This window comes from Neopsephotus bourkii, unplaced genomic scaffold, assembly GCF_033783945.1.
Source record: "Neopsephotus bourkii isolate Nb327-2 ecotype Australia unplaced genomic scaffold, CSIRO-AGI_Nbou_v1 NB_882, whole genome shotgun sequence".
In the NCBI taxonomy this organism is placed as follows: Eukaryota; Metazoa; Chordata; class Aves; order Psittaciformes; family Psittacidae; genus Neopsephotus; species Neopsephotus bourkii.
The window spans coordinates 2,764,437-2,788,273 of record NW_026901376.1 but is presented as its reverse complement, the minus strand read 5'-3'; the positions used below and the strand labels follow the sequence as shown (position 1 = coordinate 2,788,273).

Sequence of the window (23,837 nt, the reverse complement as noted above, 5' to 3'; positions counted from 1 at the left end):
TCCCTCTCCTCCCACCCAGGCACTTTTCCCAGATATTCCTGCCTGGTAACCACACCAAGGACAGGATTTTACCCAGCCTCAGTTCCTGAGGTGCTAATGGAAAAATCGGACAGTCTGTATAAAACAACAGTCCTAGAAATATCATTTTGCTTCACTGTCACCTGCAAGGAGTGAGCAACAAAAATAACTGCTCCCTAATTTAATACGGACTTCAAACACAAGCACTTCTTCTCCCATTTATCTACCCGTGGAGCTATTTTTGTCCAGTTCACTGGGAGAATTGTTACATTCCCTTGTGCCTAAAATATTCTGCTTCTTTAATCACTGCACAGGGCTCCTACCTGGAGTAAATGAACTGAGCTGACAAGAGAAATTTATTACAGCCACCAGCCAGAGATCAAATTCTCCCATCAATTATTTGGGCCACTATTGTTTCTAGCAGCTTCTTCTCTTAATAAAACTGATCACAGCTGGGTGTTTGGCTGCTTCTGTAGGAAGTGCCAAGACTTGTTATTTCATTATACATGTGTTCTCCTTCCTTGCATATTCTCTGGAAGGGTTTTACATATAAGTGATGAGCATTGTCTCATTGACTAAAGTACAAGTCGAAGAGCTGGAAGATAAATTAATCCTCTCTGCTGCCACTGATTTTCTATGCAACAGTTAATAAAAAGCACTTTCCTTTTACCCCTCTATCAGAGGCAGAGCTGGAAGTTTCCTTTTGAGGGGAGAGGAAAAAGAATAAAGGAGGAAGTCTGAGAAAAGTCCATCCATCTAGTCCAACATTGAGAAGAGGACACAGCTTCTGTACAACTGTCCATGGAAGGTTTAATAGAGCACAGGATGGTCTTTTCCAAAAGAAAGCTCTTCCATACACAGGGAAACAAATGCAGTGATCAAGGGATATGGACCTAGAACATACATTACTTTTCCTTCTCTTGTAGAGCACAGTCAGGATACCCTCTTCCAAAAAATAAGATGCCTTTGCAATTCCCACTCACCTCTAGAGCAGCTCCAAAGGCCTGTGGATGGGAAAGCAACCAGTCATAGCAGGGGGTAGGAGCAAAACAGGCAGAGAGCTGGGGGCGACAGTCATTTGGCAGGGAAAAATGCAACAGCACTGATCTGGGAAGTACTGAAGAGGAAATACAAGGGGAGCTTCTCTCAACTCAGGAGGAGCAGAAAACCTCATGAAGAGCCGCAGCTCTGCAGTGATATGACCCCTGTGAACTGTGGATCAGGAAGCTGGAAACAAATGCATCCCAGGCTGACGCACAGGAGGCTCTGGAACAGGACATGATGCAGAGAAGGACTTTGTCATCAGGAACTAGCCAGCTTGTTCCTAAGGCCTGCCAGTTGCTGGAAGGTGAAGTTGGATCACAGGATTTATCACTGGAAGCACAGATGATTTGCTGGAGGAGCCATCCTGACAGCTTCACAGAAACAAGTGATCACAGTGGCATGCAGGGAGACAAGCAAGGTTTGCCTGCCACTGTGAGCTTGGCATTGGTGGAAAGGCATCAGTGAGGGAGCTGCTAGGATCAGGCCTATTTCCATATGTTTGCTTTTGAGCATGGCATTGCCTTAGGAGGGATTAATGTGATCAGGGCTGTTTCATAGGCTAACAGGAAGGCAAAATTCCAGAAAAGATAAACTGGCAGCTTTGAGTACCCTATGCACACAGGTCTGAAGCAACATGCTACAGGAAAGGCACTTCCTTATTCTTGAATGAAGCATATTGCTGTGCACACACACAGGGTGCTCCTGTTGGAGGACTAAGAACCATGCTCTTGCCTCCACAGAATGAAAAGAGAAACCAAAGAGAAGGAACTAAGAGCCCATAAAAGCACTGAAATACAGAACATGTTCCTAGGGTTATAAGCCTTCACTTTGGCAGAGGTGCCATGAGTAATTCTTGCCAAGGATGGGCACAAAGCAAGCTAAAGCAGCACAGACACAGAAAGGCCTGATTGTATCTCAAGGACTTTCCTCATTCATCCTAAAAGCAGCTATTACAGCATCTTTCCTAATGGCATTAAGGCAAACATCTTACAGCTACTCTAGTTCAAACTTGCTTCATGTATTTTCCCTGAACTCTAGTTCAACAGCCTTAACCAAAGATCACTTTAAAAGTCTTTGAAAGAACACGTTTCCAGAATTCATATTTTTTCAGCTCTTTCTACTGTCTCTACAACATTTACTCAAAGGCAACTGAGAAATAACAGCAAAAAAAAGCAGGTGCTATAAAACTTTTTACCCTGTGCTTGCAAGCCTCATCACCCAAGCAGCCAGGAGTAAAGACTTCTGCTGTGAGAGACAAAGCAGACAAGGTGCTGAAGGCAATTATTCCAGCACCAGCAGGAAGATCCAGGGCTAACCCATTAGGGCACCTCTGCGCTACATTGCTCTGTCAGGGCATGTAAGCTCTCAGAAACACAAGATTCAAAAGCTGGGAGGTTTAGCATCTCTCCCACTTAATGAACTGAGATTTTATTCCCATAAGATGATTCCTGGGTGCCATTCACGTTTCTGAAGATATTTCCTGGCTGGAAGTGAAGCTCCCTTAACAGTGTAGATGCAACTGCGATAGTAAACACCATTGACTTAATTTGCCAGCAAATTCCTCCACTACCTAGTGGTATAGCACAAAATATTCTTAATTTTTATTTCACAGATTGTAGGGCTTCACACAACAGAGAAAATATCTTGTTTTGGGCTTTTTGTAGAACTGGATTGCACATTTTCCTTGTGACATGAAGCGGAAAGACAAATTACAGTCAGTACATGTCTTATTCCTGACCAACCATTTTTATATATTTTTTGAAAATACATCATTCTGCAGCCCCAATCCGGGATTTCACTTATGTCAGTGAAGAGTCTGCTTTGAAGACTTTTGAATCACTTGATCACCTGAATTTTCCTCCCATGTTTCTCAAAACTTACTCTCTTATTTTCAGCTATGGTTCATTGAATGAGTAGTTTCAGAGGTCAAAACCCAAAACACCTCAAAGTTCCAGGCTTATTTTCATTTTTCTAGTTCTAACCAACTAGAAAATTAAGAAAGTAAAGGTAAGACTCAGACCTCATTCACCCAGAACATAGAAGTTGGGTCACCCCTTTAAGAAAGCTCACCTAGCCTGGCTGAGCACTTACATGCACATAAGCGTTGTGAAGAGCAAATTAAGCTAGAGAGCAAGGCTTGTGTGCATCCTCCACTGGCTCTGAACATATTTGCACTGAGTCTCATTTGCCCCGATTCAGAAGACTAGCACCAAAACCACTGCAATGAATGGGGTCTTGCCATTCACGATGAGGACTTCCGGATTACCTCTTTGATCGTGCACAAATTATTTCACCTCTCTTTTGTACACTTTATCACTTTGGAAAGTAAGAATAAAAGTATTCTTCTACTTGACTGAATTACCTTCAAAATCTCCCAGTTTACCTTTGAGGTCTCCCAGTGGAAATTGCCAGTCTGTATTATTACAGTTATATCAGTTTAAGACCAGCACCGGCAAAGCACATCAGGAGACCTCAACCTTGGAGGGCTAATCAGAACACCAGGTGCTAGTGGGAACAGAATGCTTAATCTAGAATATGAAGAAATTGTCTTGAATGTACTCTATAAATTGATTTAAGAGATAGATGAAAAATTAAATGGTATAATTACAAAGGTTAACAAACTCAAGGGAGTCATTAGACAAACTCTGAAAAGATCATCAGTTTTTACAAAGAGCAGAATTAAAGATAATGGAATTCAACCATTTAAACTCAGCCTTCCTCATTTTCCTCAGTTGAGAAAACATTGTAAGCCCATGTCAAACAAAAGTGTTAAATGGTAATTTCTATAACGTTTATCTTTGACTATTAGGTTTAAGAGAGGCTTTATATGGTAAATGCTGGTGACTATTTAACCTGCATCAGTGGAAAAGTATTTAAGATATTAAACATGACCTAAAACTATTGCTCTAGCCCATCATTTCCTAATCCCTTAAATCTTAGGGAGGATTTAAATGATATAAACTTTAGTAAACAAATAAATATATCATATAGGAAACTAAAACCAAAACAGACTACCTGAGAAGGAAACATGCATATTTCAAGTAAGATTTAAGGGAGAATTTTGGGAAGTACCTCGATGAATGAAGAACCTAATTCTCATTTACAGGAACACTTAAGAGCTATAATAAGGAAAGATTTTCTCCAGGAAAATTTTTAACCAGAATTATGTGACAGAAGTGCTTATTTTATGATTTTTATGACAACAAAAATACACAGTGCAAAAAGGCTCCTGATCACTTTTGTTTCATTTCTCACCACAAAAGTGAAACATGAGAATGAAGGGAAGATTATATTGCCAGGTTTCTCATTATTAATGGTGAAGGAAATAGCTGCCTTAATGCATTTGATTATATCTTAATAATCACAGCCACTCAGTTCCTTTTTAAACATGCCAAATTCTGTAACAGAAAAATATCTTTACACCGACCACAAACTTTTTAGTCCTGACCACTGACAAGTTGTGACAACTGCACCAAGCCTTCTGGGAGAGTGTAAATATAACCAGCTTTGCACCCGTGTGAGTATCATCTGTCAAGATGAGAGCATTATCAAAGCTGCAAGGCAGGGCTGTGCCTGCAGAAGTTTCCTGAGTGCTTTGGGAATAATAAAGGGAGCAGTGCACGTGTATATATAGGAAAAGGTTGCTCAGTAAAAATGTGCAATGTAAGAGCTTCCCACTGAATTCCTGATGTTCCCAGGCTTTCCTCAGGGTATTCCTGGGGGAAAAAAAAATAGGTTTTTTTTTATACTGTAGAGCCAGTTGAGGAAAACTCTGCATCTAAAGTACACCCAAATGCTCAGATAGGACTATCAAGTGTGCCAAGCTGTCAAAAACTCTTGATCTTTAATAGATAAATCACTGGAATGTAACTGAAACATCACAACCTAGAAATGGGCTTTCTTGGATTTGAGCTAAAGCCATGCAGAGGACTTTTAGGAGCTGCTTCCTTTCTCTTTTTTTGGTTTTATATCTATCTGAAGCTTTTAGTCATCTCCTGAAGGGCTAACCAACCAAAGCTTGTAGAAATTGCAGCATGGCTTGTAAACTGCACCAGACTCAGCCTTTTGTTCGCTGCCCAACAGAACCAAAATTCAGCATCAGAACTGAGACTCCTTTGTGAGGAGCGAGTCAGCGGTCACACGGAAAGAACAAGAATGCCAATCTACCACCCAGCTTCCTGGGAAAACAGAGACCTTTCAGGAGCAGCTGTGTTTGACCACTGCTTTGCCTTCTTTCTCACTGTTAAGAAATTAGAAGCTTGAGAATTAAATGTTAAAAAGCACCACTATCTCAAAGTCAAACGCAGAGGCTTGCATACTGACACTTGGCATTCTGATACTCTGAGGAGATAAATCAAGGCAGAGATGAAGAATTTCTTCTACATACTAGACTATCTTGCTGCCTAAAACTCTAGGAACATAGTCTCAGCTCCTTTCTTAGTCCCTTACAGGTGGTTGTCCTGAGCAAGATCCTAGAGAGATGAAAATGAGAGAAGTGTGAAAATTTGCAGTAAGGGACACACACACGTGGAGTAACAATAGCTCAGCACTGCCCTGAGACTGCTGTAAAACGATGCTGCAGATGGGAAGGGAATAATCTATTCTTCATGTGCGTGGTAGGTTAGATGAGAAACAGAGAGATAAAATTACAGCTAGAGAAATTCAATTCAGACATCAGGAAATACTTTCTAATAGTAAAGACTGTTATACCCTGGAACAGATAGCTTGGGGAGCCTGGGGAATATATGGTGCTGGTGGTTTAAAGAGACAGATGAACTAAATGATCTCCTGAGGCCCCTTCTAAGCCCACTGTCTTTAATTTAAGGTGAATAATTTCAAATTTCTCCATAGACCCTTGCACCTGAATGACCTCTAACTTTCCAGACTTGGTGGATGTGCTTACTTCTGAATTAACAGTGCCTTTGGGTTATCTAAGAACAGTATATAAAACAAGTAATAATTACATTATTTTATGATAGTTTTACCACAATTATACACAGACGGTAGCTCCACTTAATCTAAGAATGGCTTTAGGCATCTGGCTATGCAGCCTTCATTCACTCAAGAACATCAGCCATTTCAGATCATATTCTTCAGCTGTTCCCAAACATTCACAGGTTACAAGGCATCAGACTCTGTATTTAACTGCCTCAGATACTTCAGTGTTGTTAACCGGCGTGGCTCAGTTTCTCATAACTGAACAGTCTGATATTGTGCATTGTAAAAATCCTGTGAGAGAAGCACTTTTGGGGGGTGATTTATTTAGCGTTGCCACTTAATTTTATCAAAATCGCAACTTGAAGAGCAGACCTTAAGAGTCAATAAATGAACCCATACAGATCTCCTGCATGCAAAACCAAAGCAAGACTCTGGTGATCACGACAAATCCAATCTTGCTGCCCATTGCACACACACTGGCATCAACCCAGCAAAGCACTTCAGTGCATGCTTCGTTTTAAGCATACAGGTAGTGCCATTTAAGCTAATGGAATCACATAAGTGCTTTGTTGGATGAGGGCCAGCCTCCTCAGCATCTTGCAATGTCAAGTACATGAAGCAAGGGCTTCATTTAAGTGCATCAGACTTTAATTGACAAAAATCAAAGTAATGCAGCATTCAGACTGAGCCCATCTCTCTAAGGCAGCTATTATAATCATAGTGAGTAGAACATGGTTTGTTTGTGCTGTCCCAGTGCCTGAAGTGTCCTGTTGGACTTGATCCACCATGCCTCATCTCTGGGATAAGTCCTTTCTCAGCAAGTCTTGTCTAAGCCTTCCATCCAGTACACTCTCATCAAAAAAATTGACTTGTTCACCCACCTGAGATGATTACACTAACTTCTCATATAACATCTTTCATACCAAGTGTGTTCTACCATTTGCTGTTATCTGCTCTTGATGTATGCTCAATGTTTAGGCTGTGGACTCTTTTCCAAAAGAGTTTTCACTTGTGCTTTGAAACTTTTCATGCATCTGTGGAACTACAAAAAAAAAAAAAAAAGATAAATTGAGAGAAATGCTATTAATGCTGCAGCAACTGAATGCAGCTCACCACATAGCGGACTAACATCTAATTATGGAGATGTTAGGCACATAGGCCTAACATCACCAAAACCTGAAGAACAAAACTCTCTAGATATCTTACTATTCAACTTCCAAGCAAATGAATAGTGTGCATGTGACCCATAAGCTTAGATAGGCTCACCTCTATATAAGCTCCTACAACAGCAACATTGCAGTTCTGAAACAGTTGATTTCAGTAAAAAATACCCCAAACCTAAGGCAACTAATAGAGCACAGATGTAGAACTAACTTCTCACCCAGTGTATTCTTGTAAACAATTATGAAAAAGGAATAACATGTCTGGGAATTTGTCAGGCTATGAAATTCAGTTAATGCAATTACTGAAAAAGGAGGGTTGAGAGCTTTGTTAGTAGTGTGGCTAGAGCACGGTGACAGCAAAGTGTGAGCGCTCCTGCACATGCACAACCCTACTCACATAAGCAAGCCCCGTGCTTTAATTGCTTTTACCCAAGCATGCATGAAGCAAGTGTAAGGTTAAGCCACAAGAAACATTCAAGACATAGCAACCAAAAGAGTAACTGGGAATGGAGGGTTTCCTGAAACACAATGGGTATTTGCAGCACCTTTTGTCACTGCATTTTTCCATGATCATACTTAGAAAATAATCATCTTTCATCTACAGCTGCTGAATAGACCTCTGACTGAAAGGCACATTTCCCTATCAAATAGGAAAATACCAAGAAGGAGGTAGGGAGGATCATGTAGTTGGACCTTGCAATAGCAGTGTTTCTGTAGTAGCTCTCTGAAATGTAACTATGCCTTCAGAAACACAACCACATTTTCCTGTGCCTTCTGCAGGAAGTGGATTTATGCAGTTACAAGCTCAGGAAGCAGTTTTTCACAACGCCTAGAAACAACATGCCACTGAACATTGACCATCCTTGCAGCAGCTGAAGGAAGTGAAGTCCCTTAGATCTACAGCATCTCTACTCTTTGTGCTCTGGTAGAACCTGTGCTGCAAACACCTCGTGACACAGGGATGGAGGCAGGACATAACATTTAACATAAATACATTTGCCTTTCTGCACAGTGTGAAGAAACTTCAGTCTCTCCTCTGTACTGAAGAAGTTGTGTTGAATTTTAAAGTTCTTTGATACTCCATACTCCTGTTGAAAGTCATGTGAAGCAACTTGGAATACATGAAATTCCAAAGGCAACTTTAAACAGTTTTTTTTCGGGGGAAAAAAAAGACCTCACTTGTTAGCAACCTCATAAAGAATGTCTTTTGTAATAACCTTTTGGAGTTTGAGCACTTTATGTGCTTCTAAACCAGGTAAAAAATTAGTGATCCTAGATGAGCACAGTCAAATGCATGTGAATTTGGATACAGTGGCGATTTTGAAGCTCTAAGTGTACCTTCACATTTCACTGATAATACAGTGAGTCATTGGGACCCTTCTAAGATTACATTATTCATGGGGCCAGACCCTGGATGAATGCATGAACTCTCCAATTGCCCTTTGCAACTACCTCATGTGTAAGAATAACTTTCTAAAACACATGTGCAAGACAAATGTACTGCATAAAAATCAATTCGAGGAAAAACTATTTTTAAAATGTCAACAAGGCTCTCTCAGCATTTACTCAGATCTCATATCAAGTCTTACAACTCTAAAGTGGCTGCTTCTACCAGAGCTTTTTCTCCTAAAAACCACATGCTAGCTGCAAAAATAATCTGAACATATTTTTCTCTTTTGTGCCTGTCCCCCAGAAAATGACTTTCAGTTATTAACTGAAAATTTAGCTTTTAATCATATCTGCTCAGAACAGAGTTGAAGCTGTGATGCAATTGCACAGCCTTCCTGCAAAGCATATGGTACTTGAAAAGCAAGTAGAAGGGAAAAACAGCAGACAGGAAAAGGTTCAGACTCCTATAGCCTGGGTTTTGCACTGCGGGGTAATTACACTGAAGAATTCATGACTCACTTTGGTGCACTACTGTGCACTGCTAAATTAGAAGTCTGGCAAGGACACCAGACAAATGATGAAATATATAATATTGGTTTCCCCAGCATAACTCATCACTATAGTTTCATGGTGTTTTCAAAGGTCTTTTTTTAGCACTCTAAGAAAACAAGTTCTTTTTTAAATGAGAGCAACATATTGAATCAAAAATGTACTGTACAAAAGTTGACAGAAATAGGTAAAAATCCTCTTAAAAAATCAGCCTTGCAGGTAGTTTGGTTAACTGTTCCCTAAAGTCTTCTGAGTCTACACGGAGTATCTTACATGGAGACTATTTAACACTGTTGTGTATTAAAGCATAAATGCAATGTGGAGATGAAGCTCTTCCACTATATAACATTCATAAAGGAAGAAAATATTTTATTTACAACAGCTTACACATGTGTATAGACAAAATGATTTACATAAAAGCTTCCTAGTCATTTGACAGGTACAATGAGGCCAAGCACACTGAAAGACATACACATTGGGATAGAACTTAAATTAACTCTAAAAGACAAATCCTTTTACTCACAAGGATTGCAGTGTCTGGAGTTATGCAGCACACTGAATTAATACAGTTTTTCCAGATGCAACCAATCCTCTATGTAATGCTGAACTACTTATTCTGATTTGTGATGAGAAAGACTTGATACCAGTCATAAGAGGCACCAGTGTTAAAAGCTTGCTGTGTGAGCTGGAATTAACTTCTCAATTTACCCGGATAAAAACCAAAATAAAACACCCAGCTCTCCAGTAGGTTGGGGATGAGAACTTCTATTAAGCATTTGCACATCTTTTCACAAAAGTTACTGTAACATGCAAGTGGTCATAAAGGTTTTCTCAGCTCATAGCAGTCAGAGGGTTTGAACATGGAGAGAGTGCTTAAAATGTTAGCAAAAATCCTGTCTATGAAATTTGTCATTAACTTCAAGGCCCCCCTGCATAAGGCTGGCAAACTTTCAGAAATAGTGGAGGCAATTAATGTTAAAGCCTCCATATGCTAAACAACCACTGCTCTGCATATTACATATTTTGTTTAAAGCACAGAGATTGCAAACAGTTATTTTTAACTCTTTTCAGTATACAGTACATCTGTTGTGGTTTTGATTTCCATTAAAAATCAGAGTCATTTACCGATCTGGCTGTCATCCAGATTTCTACACAAAACACATGAACTAAGCCCAAATAATGTTGTTTTATGTGCATGGGTGCATGTATTGTATTTATTATCTGCTTCAATTATTAGAAACACAGTTAAAAATGATGGGGGGGCTTTGAAGGAACAGACTATCATACTTAAATTCTCATTTCCTCGAAGTCCCTGGGCTTAAAAACATTAAGAACAAGACCATGAAACCTTTCTTTATGTTTACATGCTGCTGCTGTGACATACAATCCCATTGACTCTGCTTACTTGAAAAGGGGATCCTGAGACTGGCTCTAAAAGGGACACAGATCAGGGTGTGCCAGATACCTTGAACATAGCTTTAAAGAACACACATCAAGAAAAGTCTCCAACAGTAATGAGCTACCAAAATATCTGCCAACATGGACCTCAGCCAGTAAGTCAAGCGAATTAAAAGCTGCAATCACTTCTCTGACAATTCTCCAGCAAAACTTGTCCTGAGTTTTTCTTCCGTGGTGAAAACCAGAAGATAATCAGTGTGCACCAGAGGTCAGTAGGTTCAGACTATCAAAGACCAGCAAAAGGAGGTTCTGCAAGGGCACTGCAGAGTGCCTTGCCAGCAGCCTTTTACAAGCTTGCTCCAAAGCCTGTTGAAGTCAGCTTGACTCTTTCTATAGATGCCACCAGCTTCAGGTCACATCCTAGCTTGTTGCAGGGCTCCAGCACCATCCTCTCTGCTGATTATAGAGGTGGCAGTGCAGCATTAGAGAAAAGGACTCTTTCAAATAAGAGATGAATTGGGGCTAGAGAGGTCAACACACCACAACACTGCTCTTAAAGCAAATCTGAGCTGAGGAAAGAAAATATAAAGATACTTAATTTGAAAATGAATTCCAAGGTCATTGTCTTGGCAGCCTTTCAGCATTTGCTTCCTATGCCTGCATGCAAAGTCCCATTTCTAAACACGACCCTTATGAAATCAGCAGGCCTAAAACGTGAACAGCCAGATGTTCAGAAAAAGGTGAAATCCAAATTGTGTATCTGGTTTCTGATGTGATTGCATAACTGTCCTGGAGAAGATGAGCCTATACCCTGTGGCTTATGCAAGCAACCCAGATGGAGCTTTGCTCATAAGGCAATTCCTGTTATTAGCAAAGGCACATGTGGCTGGCCAGGCCAATCACAGCCACAGCCAGTCCTTAGCACGTGCAGGTCCCAGCCCATTACCATTACAAGACAGTCCTCAGCAGGGTGAGTTACAAAGCTTGTCTACCTTCTATGGAAGATCATAATACAGAGATCCTATTGGGTTCCTTCACCCCAAGCAGGACGAGCACTCACCATATGCCCACCCATCCACTGGACAAATGAGAAAGTACAGTTGTTCCAGATGTGCACAGTTTCAAATTTCCCCCCCTCTTTAAAGGACAATGTGATCTTCTCTCCTTATGATTTATCTCCCTGGCCTTTATAAGCCTGCTGCATATGGTACTAATTTCACACCCTTTTTCAGATGATGCAACAAAATTAAATGACACGGCCATAGTCACACAGGGATGGCAGCACTAACACTGACTCTGGGAAGAGCTCCTTGTTCTTTTGCTCTAAATATGGGTGTACCATTTCTTTCATATTGTGTTAGCACTCTACAGCTGTCAAGCTGACAATACCATCTTAGGTTACAAAACCTGCAGTTCAATTTAACTTTCCTTCAGAAGTTTAACTTCCATGGGAAATTATTGTTGGAGAAATATGGCTTGCATATGTTTGTGCCAGGAAGCTGTTTCTGCTGCTTTTCTCCACAACTGTGATTCCTGCATTTTTATTTTTTTTTAATCATGACTCAGACTAAATAAAAGTTCAGCTTGAGTTTCAAGAATGCAAATGTGCATATTCAGCACTCAGGACAAGCTTTCCCATCACTGGCATTAGCCTGACAATGAAAAGGGTAGCACTTCCAGAGGATGGGGCTGGCAGTGATTGGGGTCTCTGCTTGCCCTTTGGACACTGGGGTCTGGAGAGCAAAGAGAAGGAGAAAATTCTCTACAGACCTTCCACTAGAAGGCTTCAGAAGCAATTGCCACTGCTGTCTCTCTCACCTCTTTGAGCCTCAGGGTTTCCCCTCCACACACTCCTTGTGTGCTGCCTGTTTCTCAGCCCTTCTGGCTGTCAGGTACTAGTAAGCAAAGAACTAAAGTCCATTAGATGGCACTTACTGTGGGGTATAAACAAGAATGCATTTGCAGTCTTTGCCCATTTCTTGCTGCCACTGCAATGGAGAAGCAGGTGAATTGCTGCATAAGAACACAGCCTCTATAAATTTAATGGCAGGGAGAGGCACAGGGGCATACAAACTGCCAGTATTTTCCTCTGGGGTAAGGCTATGTGTTGGGTTTGCAAGACAAGGTTTTGGTAGCAGGGTGCTACAGGGGTGACTTCTGCAAGAAGCTGCTAGAAGCTTCCCCCATGTCCAACAAAGCCGATGCCAGCTGGCTCCAACACAGATCCACTGCTGGCCAAGGCCATCAGCAATAACGGCAGTCCCTCTGGGATAATGTATTTAAGTGGGGGCAGGGAACTGCACAATCACAGTCAGAGAAAGAACTCAAAATAGGTGAGAATCTGCTCTGCTTACATCAAGGAGGGTGAAGGAGGATGGAGGAGGTGCTCCAGGTGCTGGAGCAGAGATGCCCCCTCAGCCCGAGGTGCAGGCAATGGTGAGGCTGGCTGTGCCCCACAGCCGATTAAGGATCACAGTGGAGCAGATATCCACCTACAGCACAGGGAGGACCCCATGCCAGGCCAGGGGGATGCCCAAAGGAATTTGTGACCCCATGGAAAGCCCATGCTGGAGCAGGCTCCTAGCAGGACCTGGGGCCCCATGCTGGAGCAGGTTTGCTGCAGGATTTGAACTACAGCCCATGGGAAGGACTCATTTTGGAGAAGTTTATGGAGGACTGCTTCCTGTGGGATGGACCCCATGTTAGTACAGGGAACTGTGTGAGAAGTCCTCCCATGAAGAGGAAGGAACAGCAGAGACAACATTTGATGAATTGACTGCAAACCCCCTTCATTATCTCCCATGCCACTGGGAAGGGAGGAGGTAGAAAAAAAATGGGAGTGAAATTGAGCCTGGGAAGAGGAGAGGGGTGAGGGGAAGGTGTTTCTAAGATTTGGGTTTATTTCTCATTATACTAGTCTGATTTAGAATCATAGAACAGTTAGGGTTGGAAAGGACCATAAGATCACCCAGTTCCAACCTCCCTGACATGGGCAGGGACACCTCACACTAAACCATCTCACCCGACACTTCGTCCAACCTGGCCTTAAACATTGCCAGGGATGGAGTATTCACAACCTCCCTGGGCAACCCATTTCAGTGCCTCACCACCCTTACAGTAAAGGACTTCTTCCTTATATCCAATCTAAACTTGCCCTGTTTAACTTTTAACCCATTACCCATGGTCCTATCACTGCCATCCCTAATGACGAGTCCTTACCCAGCATCCCTATAGGCTCCCTTCAGATACTGGAAGGCTGCTATGAGGTCTCCATGCAGCCTTCTCTTCTCCAGGCTGAACAGCCCAACTTTCTCAGCCTATCTTCATACTGGAGGTGCTCCAGTCCCCTGATTATCCTCATGGCCTCATCTGGACTTGTTCCAACAGTTCCATGTCCTTTTTATGTTGAGGACACCAGAACTGCACACAATACGCCAGATTAGGTCTCACAAGAGCAGAATAAAGGGGCAGGATCATCTCCTTTGACCTCCTGGTCACACTCCTTTTGATGCAGCCCAAGATACGGTTGGCTTTCTGGGCTGCAAGCGCACACTGAAGCCAGCTCATGTTCATTTTCTCATCAACCAACACCCATAAGTTCTTCTCTGCAAGGCTGCTCTGAATCTCTTCTCTGCCCAACCTGTAGCTGGGCCTGGGATTGCTCTGACCCAGGTCAGAGCAGATTTGGCAAAAAGTTAAACTAATTTCCCCAAGTCAAGTCTGTTTCACCCATGATAGTAACTGGTGAGTCATCTCTGCATCCTTACCTCAACCCATGAGCCTTTCATTCTATTTTCTCTCCCCTATCCAGCTCAGCAAAGAAGTGATAAAGCAGCTTTGGTGGGCACCCAGCATCCAGCCACAGTCAATTCATCTCAGGTTATTTGTACTTCTGTGCCTTTCAGCATCCTTACCTCTCCTGACCTGTTTTACAGCAATGCCGATGTCACCCTTCCAAGAATAAACCAAAACACCAAACAAAGTATGGAGAGGGAGGTTCAACTATTTTCTATGCAGTCCTTTACAAGGAAAACAGTTTGGGTCTAGATAGAGTCATGAGATCCATTGTCCATTTCAGTCCCATTTTGCCACAGGTTTATAACACTGAAACAGGTGAAAAATACGGTGATTAAGCTCTGCAACTTTTGTGCTGCCTCTGTAACAGGTTCACCCTGGAGTGTGCTTGGGCATCTGTTACACACTGTACATCCACAGCAAGCCTTGTCCCTTACGCCAGTGCTGCTGTCACTCTGCTCTGAGCATCAGGGCAGGGGGAGCACATTTGGAGCAGCTGCACAGCAGAACCTTTCGGCCCCAATTTATATGCTGATCTCCATGAGTTTTCAAGTAACAGCTACATGGTGAGAGTCTAGGAAATAGAATCTTCCTTAGTGCATAAAGTAGCCCTATGGACTTTATTGGCAATGGTACCTCCTATGTTCTTCTGCATCTCTCTGCATCTGGCAGATGGGACAAGTCACACATTGTCAGACCTTCATCAAAGACTTCCTAGGGAAAGCAACCTCCTTCCTATCCCCACGCAACCTTCACCCTGCCATTAAGCATGCTCCCAAGTCCTGCCCAAACTTAAATACATACTAGTGCTGTGCCCTTTGCAATCTCTAAGCTCCCTGACCACATCTGCCACTATTAGTGGTACAAGGCAAAGAACCCAAACAGCTCTTGACTACTCACAGTGCTGTTTGTGTTATCCCTAGGAACTAGAGGTACAGGCCACAGCTTACCTGTAATTATTAATAGAAATCACCTATAATTATCTTCTCTGGGTTAAGGAACAATAAGATATATGAAAAAAAATAGGAAAAATAAAGCAAGTTTTCACATGGGACTGCAATCACCTACAAATATAGCTCAAAGCACCCTCATAACCCAAACTGCCCCCATAGCCCTTGATATTCCCTTGTTTCATTATTCCTGCATGTACTTCATTTTCAGTCCTTCTGAACAAGACGTTTTGTTCTCTTACTCCATAATTTTGTTCTTTAATTTATTTGTCCCTATTTCCTTTTGTTCTTCTTTTGATGTTTATCCTTTTAATGTTTCTTTCCAAAAGCTTTTTTTTTTTTTTTTTCCCAAACCCTCTCAGTTTCAGTGTGCTGCCTTTGAAGCAATTTTTTGGATTTGCTGCTACTTTGCTCTTCATGCAATTTCTATTTTTCTTGCTGGCTTATTTGTTATCTGTGGCACAGAAGCAGTCAGATACCAGGAACCTTACGGCATCATTCCACATCTTAAAGTGAAAGTTAAACTTAAACTTAGTATTTGCATTTAGTTGTTACCTCTCGCACTTGACTAACCTATCACATTTCCATTTGTAGACCTGAATTCCAAAGTGGACCTTATTATTAATAAGCAAAATATCTGTGGCTTTAAATTCCATGAAGGTCTCCACTCTCATGAATGTGCATCTTGCAAAACTCAGTCCAGCAAAGTGTTGACCATTTGTGAGTTGACTAGAACTTCTACTCACATCAATGGTGTTATGCAGAAGGTCTCCACCATGAGCTGAGCTGGATCTCTACTCCTGGTGAGTGCATTATGTGCAAAGGCTTCAATAGCCTTTCAACTCAGTTTGTTCAGTCTTCGAATATCAAACTGCTGAGATGGAGATCCATGATCAGAGCTTCTGTTGACTTCAGTGAGCAAACAAAGAGGCCAGCCAGGTTTTGCTGTCACCTCAGGCTGAGGAAAACTGACTCAACTGCAACAGCCTCTTCCCCATTGCATCAAGGCAAGGAGCTATGGGGATCCATGGCACTACCCCTTTGGGGACCTCAAGCATAAGTGCTTTTTCAGATTTTTCTGGCTACAACGGTGCTGAAAGGAGTAACACCTAAGAGGCACAGAGATGTCCTGTTCCTGTGCACTGACTAACCTGACAGAAGGGCATGATCTATGTTGGAAGACAGCTGAAGAGGACATATATATCTATATATATATATATATACACACCCTCACACAGCAAAATGAGAGCATAGCAGAGCTTTGTGGTCACTGTTACTACAAAACCCTTGTGCTCTTGAAACTATTAGCTCCATTAGAAATATCAGATATGCCATTTGAAGGATTCATATTTATATGCATCACCATATCAGCATTTGCATGTACAGCAGTCATGTCTAAAGGGTCCCAGCTGAGATCTGGGCCACATGAGCCCTGCTCTAGTTAACTCTGAGTCTCTGAAATATTTTGAGAGACAACAGCTACTATACTGCCTTGTACTTATTGTGCATGTTTTTCCATGAGAAAGGGCAGAAATCAGAGCAGACAGCCATGTATAGAATGCTAATCTAAAAGATAATAGGAAAAAGCCTTGCAAGGAGAGAATTCAATTCACTTTACAACAAGAAAATACTCATTTTCCACAGTGACACCCAGAATGGTCAAAGCTTGGTTCCTGCAGGCTCAAGTCTGTATACAAAGGTCATGATATTTTGTCAGCAAGGAAAACAAAGGTGCTGAGATGGACTAGTCAATAATTGACTAAGCCTTGTTACTCTCTGCAATCTCTACCTTGTCACCATGTTCCTGTCTCAAAGCTTCAGCTACAACTAGTGAATTGCTTTACTGAAAGAGACTTCTTACCTGGAAGAAAAGAAATCGCCACCATTGACGACAACAACAACAAAGACTTCCTATCTGGTTTTGTCAAAGGTCACTCAGCAGTTAGGTCCATTTACACTGTGACTTCTATCAGGTGTGAAGAACACAGAACAAAGCACCCACTAATATTCACTCCTTTGGCTTCAAAAATTTCCATGGAAACCTTCTTTTTAAGTTACCTCAATCTTCAAAGAGACAGAGAAGGAAAAAGGCTGCACTCAAAACCACTTCCACTTTGCATGTCTGACATTCCTGTTTGCAGCCCACCTGAGAGTTATAACCTTGACACATTTCTTGGCAACTGCCCAAAGTTTTATCTTCCAGCAGAGAAGGTAAGTGAGCGACTGCTTTCACTACTGGATTACAGGCATTGTACATATATATTATCTCCATCCTTCTTCTAACCTGTATTCCACCTGAGGACACTCTTCTCCTCCTGTAGGCACTGTACAAACAGGACAAAAAGGATTGGCCCTGCCTCAAAGCATTTCCATTCTGAAGAAATAGAGCAGATAAATCAAGTCTTATTATTCCAACCTATATATGGAACACTGTTGGTGTCACTCAACTAAATGACAACCCTAAAGGCAATTAGGTCTGACTTACAAGGGAGTATATAGCAATTATGCTTCTAGCTCAGGCACCTGAACTGTCTCAAGTATTTGAACACATCCCTTGGAGAAGCCCAAGACTTGACAGAAAGTAAGAGAGCCAGAAAACAAACCTGCTCCTAGCACCCTGACACATTCCCATACTCATAGATCATCCCTCTCTCGTAACAGCACAGCTGTTTTACCATGAGGTCTACACACATCCTCCCACCTTCAACAGCAAATGCAAAATAACCATATTTCATTACTAGAGTTTACTATTGCAGCATATCAATAGGACAACCCAAGGAAGTGAGACAGAGTGAAAAAGCCCTTAGGGAAGCAGACAAACTTAGGACTCAAAAAGTGTAAATCACTGACAACAAAATTCTTCCAGGAAACCCCATCCTGCTGATGGAAAGTGAGGGAGAGAAACACCAGAAATGCTCATCACCTCCCTTGGCAAGCCAACAGCAGATTCCCCACTTCATTAAGGGAATGGAAAGCCAGCTCTGGGCCCACCTAACTCAGGCTAGAGCAGTTCAGTTCAGATCAAGGGTGTGTAGCAGGAATTGTCATCATTAGAGCTGCTGCCTTGGCAGGGTACCAGCAGCATCAGGATGCTCTGGCAGAACTGGAGAACTGAACAAGGAGAAGCCTGAGCCACAGGGTAAGGGGCAATTCATTAGAAAGGAATATAGCACCTAGCTAATAATTGTTAGGGACTAGGAATATAGAAAGTACATTTTTTAATTTTAATATTTACAAAATTATGCTTCCACTACAAAACCTACTAAGTAACAATTCATAAGGTGGGAAAGAAAAAGGGCTGCTGTAAACTCAAGTACCCCTTGCAAGCACCTGCCTTTTGCATGTTTCTCTAAGCTTACAGTGGGTTGTGTGGCAAGGTTTGATCAGACAAATATCACCCACTGGTGGGAAAAGATGGACCATTCCTTATTTTTTTTATTTTTTAAATGAAAACTATTACACAGGAATCTTCTATGGTCAAAGTTTTCAGTGTCTTTAATATAAAATCACCAAAAGCAGATTTGTGATTGTGTTTGAACAGTGTTCAGGAAAACACTGTAAGGACAGGATGCAAACAAAACATGGGATAGCAGGAAAATAGAAGGGACTGGGGGAAAGAGGAGGTGCAAGGGGTTTCTCACAAGCTCCTGTATCACTGGAGAGACTCACTGTGCTTTGCAATTCCAGTCATGTCACACTGTTCTTTGGGATACATGATTGGTTATATGCACATAAGGACACTAGTACATTTAAGGGGTTTCAGGACTCAAGGACTCACCAGAAGTCCCAGTGTTTCAGGCCTTCCTATACAGAATATTCTTAAGAGTTTCAGTTTCTTCTGGGTTAAAGTCAGTAGTATGAATTATTTTCCAAATAAGTGAGACTTCAAATATCATAACTTTCTCTTATAGTGGCTTTTATTAATTGATCTCAAAATGCTTCATGGTATCCTTCCTATCACATGAGGAAACAGAACTGAAGCAACTTTTCAGCATCACATACAGCCAAGGAGCATCCAAGCCGAATAATAGTCCTGGTGTCTCCTGGGCACAGAGGAATTCACAGCCTGTTAGGTTACACTGCCCAGTTGTAAGGCTCTCCCATGAGGGTATTTTATTAGTATTTTAATTTCTATTTCAGGCTGTGGCATGCTTAAAATTTCTTTGTGGCTTGCTCTCTTACTTCAAGGTTTAAAGTTATCTGATTGAAAATTTAGCCAACAAAGAGGGGGAAAAAAGCTCAATTTAAGAAGTCAAAACATCCATACAAATCAAAATTAGACAGCAACAAAAAAAAATAGTCCCCAGAACAGCTTCCTAAATATCCTATTAAACTGTTCATGTGTGCATGCATTTATATATCCACATGCACTCAAATGGGTCTGTGTGTGACAGCACACTGCAGCATGCAGAAGCTGCCTCTGTTCATGTGTAACTACATCTTGTTTTAACATCAGGACACATTTTCTCCAGGCATAAATCATGCAGCTCCATCAATTTCAATGAATTTTCAAAATAATTGTGTAATTTAGCAAGCCATGTTTTACACACTTTGAGAAGATTCATGCACTATTACTTGAACTCAGAAAGTCCACAAGGAATACAGTTATTTGAATACAGTAAACAGTTGTTCTAGAAAGATGAAGTTATGGTAAGTCAAGTAGTGCATGCTCTTATGTCATGCACACCAAGATAATTTGTTCTGACTTAATTTAAATAATAATGTAGGTAAGAACACAATTTAACAGCTGGTTTTCTTTACAACATCCTAGCACTTCAGAATGAGATTTATCAGCCTCTCCATAATGTAGCTATATGCTAGATTACTACTCAATGACTAGAGCAAATGTGATCCCTCCAAAGGCCAATCACATTGCTTCAGCAACAACAATAACGGGTTTTGTTCTTGCATTGCCAGGCAGCTTTTTGTTCCAGCCAATAGAATAATTAAACATTGTGGACCAGATCCTCAGCTGATATAATTAGATGGCATTTCATTGAAATCAAGGCCAGCTGACACCAGCTGAGGAGCTAACCCTTGATCTACAGCAACAACAGCTGAGGCCCTGCAAAACAGGCAGGGAAAAGCCTTCTGTTTCATTGCTTTAATGTAGTAATGAGTTCTCTGCTTTCAATAGATTTATCAAGCAATCAGTGGGGGTTTGGATGACTTAGAATACCGGATCCCAAATTAAAGAATGGGGACACTCAAAGCAAAAGGCTGAATCTGGAAGCTTTGGCTTTCTGAAACCAGTTGGGAGTGGTGATGCATTTCCAGGATGAGCTACCCAGCTCTGATGATCTGACAGCACCAGCCAGCTCTGCTGGTAACATGGGAAGCCAATCACATGTCCCTCCTTTCATCACTATTTAGCTCAAGCCTGCAGCTTAATGCCCCTCCAGTCAACCTTAGCAAACCATCACAGGAAGGAATGCTGGCCATAACGCCTGGTTGATCTAAGGGAAGTCATTTGGTCAAGACTTATTAAAAAACATCATATAGCTAACAAAATCCTGGGCTGGAAGGCAACCAGGCAACATTAGTTTGCCTTTTTTTTTTCCTCCTCATAATATATTAGCACACCACTTCAAAGAGGTCTCACTGCTCCTTCATGCACCAACAAGAAGTTTACTATGAAATAATCAAGCTTACGGAATTTCCTTCTGTTTAGTACCAAGCATATTCCTTAGCAATAAAGGTGATTTCACAGTGTGGGAGCTTAATATGCAGTACTCGCTAGATTACCAGTGTGATTTGTGTTTACAAGGCAAAGCACCAATAAATTGGGTCAGCACATGAATCTTTAGAGGGAGGAAAGAGAGTGAGAGCAGGAAGAGGACCCTAGGCAGCATCACCACAGGGGCCAAGCAAAGCACATGTTGCCCGTGGGACTTCCAGAATCATGGATAGATGTTTTCAGGAAGAAAAATCCATTTTTCCATTAGGACTAACAATAGAAATATTACCTTGATTGAAAATGTGCAATCAGGCCTGACTTACAGTTAGCCCTGCTGCATTCAGGCTTTACATCAGAAGGCTGTAAACCATTGTAACAAAAAATAGCTGGTATGTTTACTCACCCAAAACCATGCTTCATTTATTTACCTGTATACATTATCACATACACTCACCATTGTTGCTGCTCAGCGAGGCAAACAGACAAAAATGGGGAAAATAAACATCTACACAGATTTCATCAGCAGATAAGCTATTAATTCTTGCACAAAACCAATGAAGAAATGGCAGGATATACTACAGTAACCACTCCTGAATTCTTGATTGTATCATCAAATAAAAGCAAAGGTACAACATGCAAAAAAAGTGCTTAGTGTTAATTTGTAATATCAAATTAAAAAGTCTGTTAGATCCAAAGCAATCTTGGCTTGTGATTGTAGTAATGCAGTGTGAAATTTCCACTAACATTCAAATACTTCCAAGAAAATAGAGGAAAGACATTTCAATTCAATGGCCAAAAAAAGAAAATGAAGAGTTGATGTAAAGGACTTGATTTCATTGAAGCTATTGAAATGAGATGTATGTAATAACTTATTAATGTCAAAATATTCCATTAAGAACTTATTATGTCCTTGTTTACATAATGCTAGCAATTATAGGGGTAAGGCTGGTCCAACACACAGCACAACAGAAATGAAACACTGTTGGCCATGTACTGGAATTCAATATGAAAGCACAGTTTAGATAAGAAGAAATATTTACATTTTTCTTCCTGAGCCCAAGACCTCAGAAAGTGAAATAATAAACAACTAACTTCTGAAACTACCCAAATCAGGCTTTATTACATAGACCCCATGGCTCTACATACACAAACTCTGTGGTTAAAAGCTTTTTTGAAGAAAAGGTTGAACAACAGTCAGGAGTTACCAATAATTTTTGTTTTCCCATCAACTCCAAGTCTTGAAAGCAAATGTCTGAACCAGGAGGAGGTAACTTGCCTGTGAACACTGCACTTGCACTGAAAGGGGATGGGCCAGAGCATCAAGCTACGTAAGCAGTGAGGTAGAGCTGAAATTCAACCATCTGGACACAAATCCCCATTTCTTCCCTTGCTGTGGAAAAATGGCACCATTCTTTATTAGGAGCAGCTCACACACAACCCAGATGACAGCACAAGCAAAAAAGCTCTCCTGCACCAAACTCACATATGCCCACTGTCAGCAACAAGGCTGTCCTGGGAAGCTTTACCAGCCTTGGTAGCCCTTGGACTTGGTGCCTGAGCCTTCCTGCTCCTTATCTTGTACCTGCTGTCCAATTTCCAGGCTCTCCTGACCTTCAACCCAGCTCCTGACTTGTCTCAGTAGCTTCCTGACCACAAGTCATCTCAACCCTCCCAACCCAGTAGATATTCAGGTTCTTATATCCAGCCTGACCCTAAGACCAAGCTCCCTGACAGCCCCACAGAGCTACCAACAGGAATGCAAACATGAGATGGTCACTTACTCTGTGTGCCCAAACAGATTATTAGAGAGGCAGGGGGATCCTCTTCACTCACACCCAAGACACATGGTTCCAAATCAAGATCAGGGCTTCATTCTTGAACTTACTCATGGGAAAGATCAATGGGAAAGTCCAGAGGCTGGTATCCTCCTCATGTTAGGATGTGCTAGAGGTGTTTTCCCCATTCCAGTATGTGCTCCTAGATGTCTCTTGGCTTCATGCCCTTGCTTTACTAATCAGCAGATCTTAGAGGTACAGTGGGCTGTAGTGCTGACCTACTACACTAGTAGTGCTGATCATTAGCAGACTGCCTCCAGAATGGAGGAAGAAAGGCTTGGGAATCGCATGCTGCCCCATAGTCCAAAGCAAAGCCACAAATTTGCCCTCTGATAGTGCTAGCCAACTAGCCAATACATCTTATTTAGCAGATGACCACATCAATGGGTAAACGCATTAAGAAGAAAAGAATTACCTGATGTTATTTTACTTTAAAGCTTGCTTTATTGCACTGAAGAGAAAAAAGAAAAATCTGATTAAGGTAACAGCACCTGCTAATGCCAGCTGGGAAAGACTGAAGCCTGAAAGATAGCAGGCAATTTAAGGAAAAATATACCTGCAGACCACCAACAGGAACACAAAGCTTCATACTTACAGCAGCCCCAGATAACCACTTTGTGAAATAATTCCCAAGACCACTCACCCCTCCTGAAGCACTGGCTTTAACTGCTCCCTCCATCACTCCACTCACCAAGGCACAGACTCTTGCTTCCACCTGCCTCCTTTTGTTTCCTTGGCCTTGATTGGTAATCCAGCTCAGCTGAGTTCCCTAAAAGCACCAGAAGCTTAGCAGGAGATAGGCTGCAGCCACAGGCAGGCAATAAGAAAACAAACAGCAAAACAAAACACAAAACCAGATGTTTTTCTACATGCTATTCATGCTGTGCCCTCATCAGATATCATATCCCCTTCCAGCAGCGGTGCGTTCCCCAGTTGAACCAAAACTGAAAGACTCTGCCTGATGCACCTAAAATACCAATTTGCTAAACTAGATTAAAATAAGATGAACTTTAGTGCACTACATAGAGAGGTAGTTAACTTATGAACAAACCTTGATGTCCCAGGCAGAACCATACAGACT

At 41.6% G+C, this 23,837-nt stretch overlaps 1 long non-coding RNA gene across 1 annotated transcript in view; it reads right to left on the bottom strand.

Annotated features, from left to right (window-relative positions):
- The window catches only part of LOC133214313 (uncharacterized), a 41,503-nt gene extending 18,031 nt beyond the window's left edge, over positions 1-23,472 (bottom strand). The window contains exon 1 of the long non-coding RNA XR_009726092.1: positions 23,400-23,472. This is a non-coding gene — a long non-coding RNA (uncharacterized LOC133214313). The remainder of the gene's footprint in view (positions 1-23,399) is intronic.
- Positions 23,473-23,837: the final 365 nt, after the last annotated feature.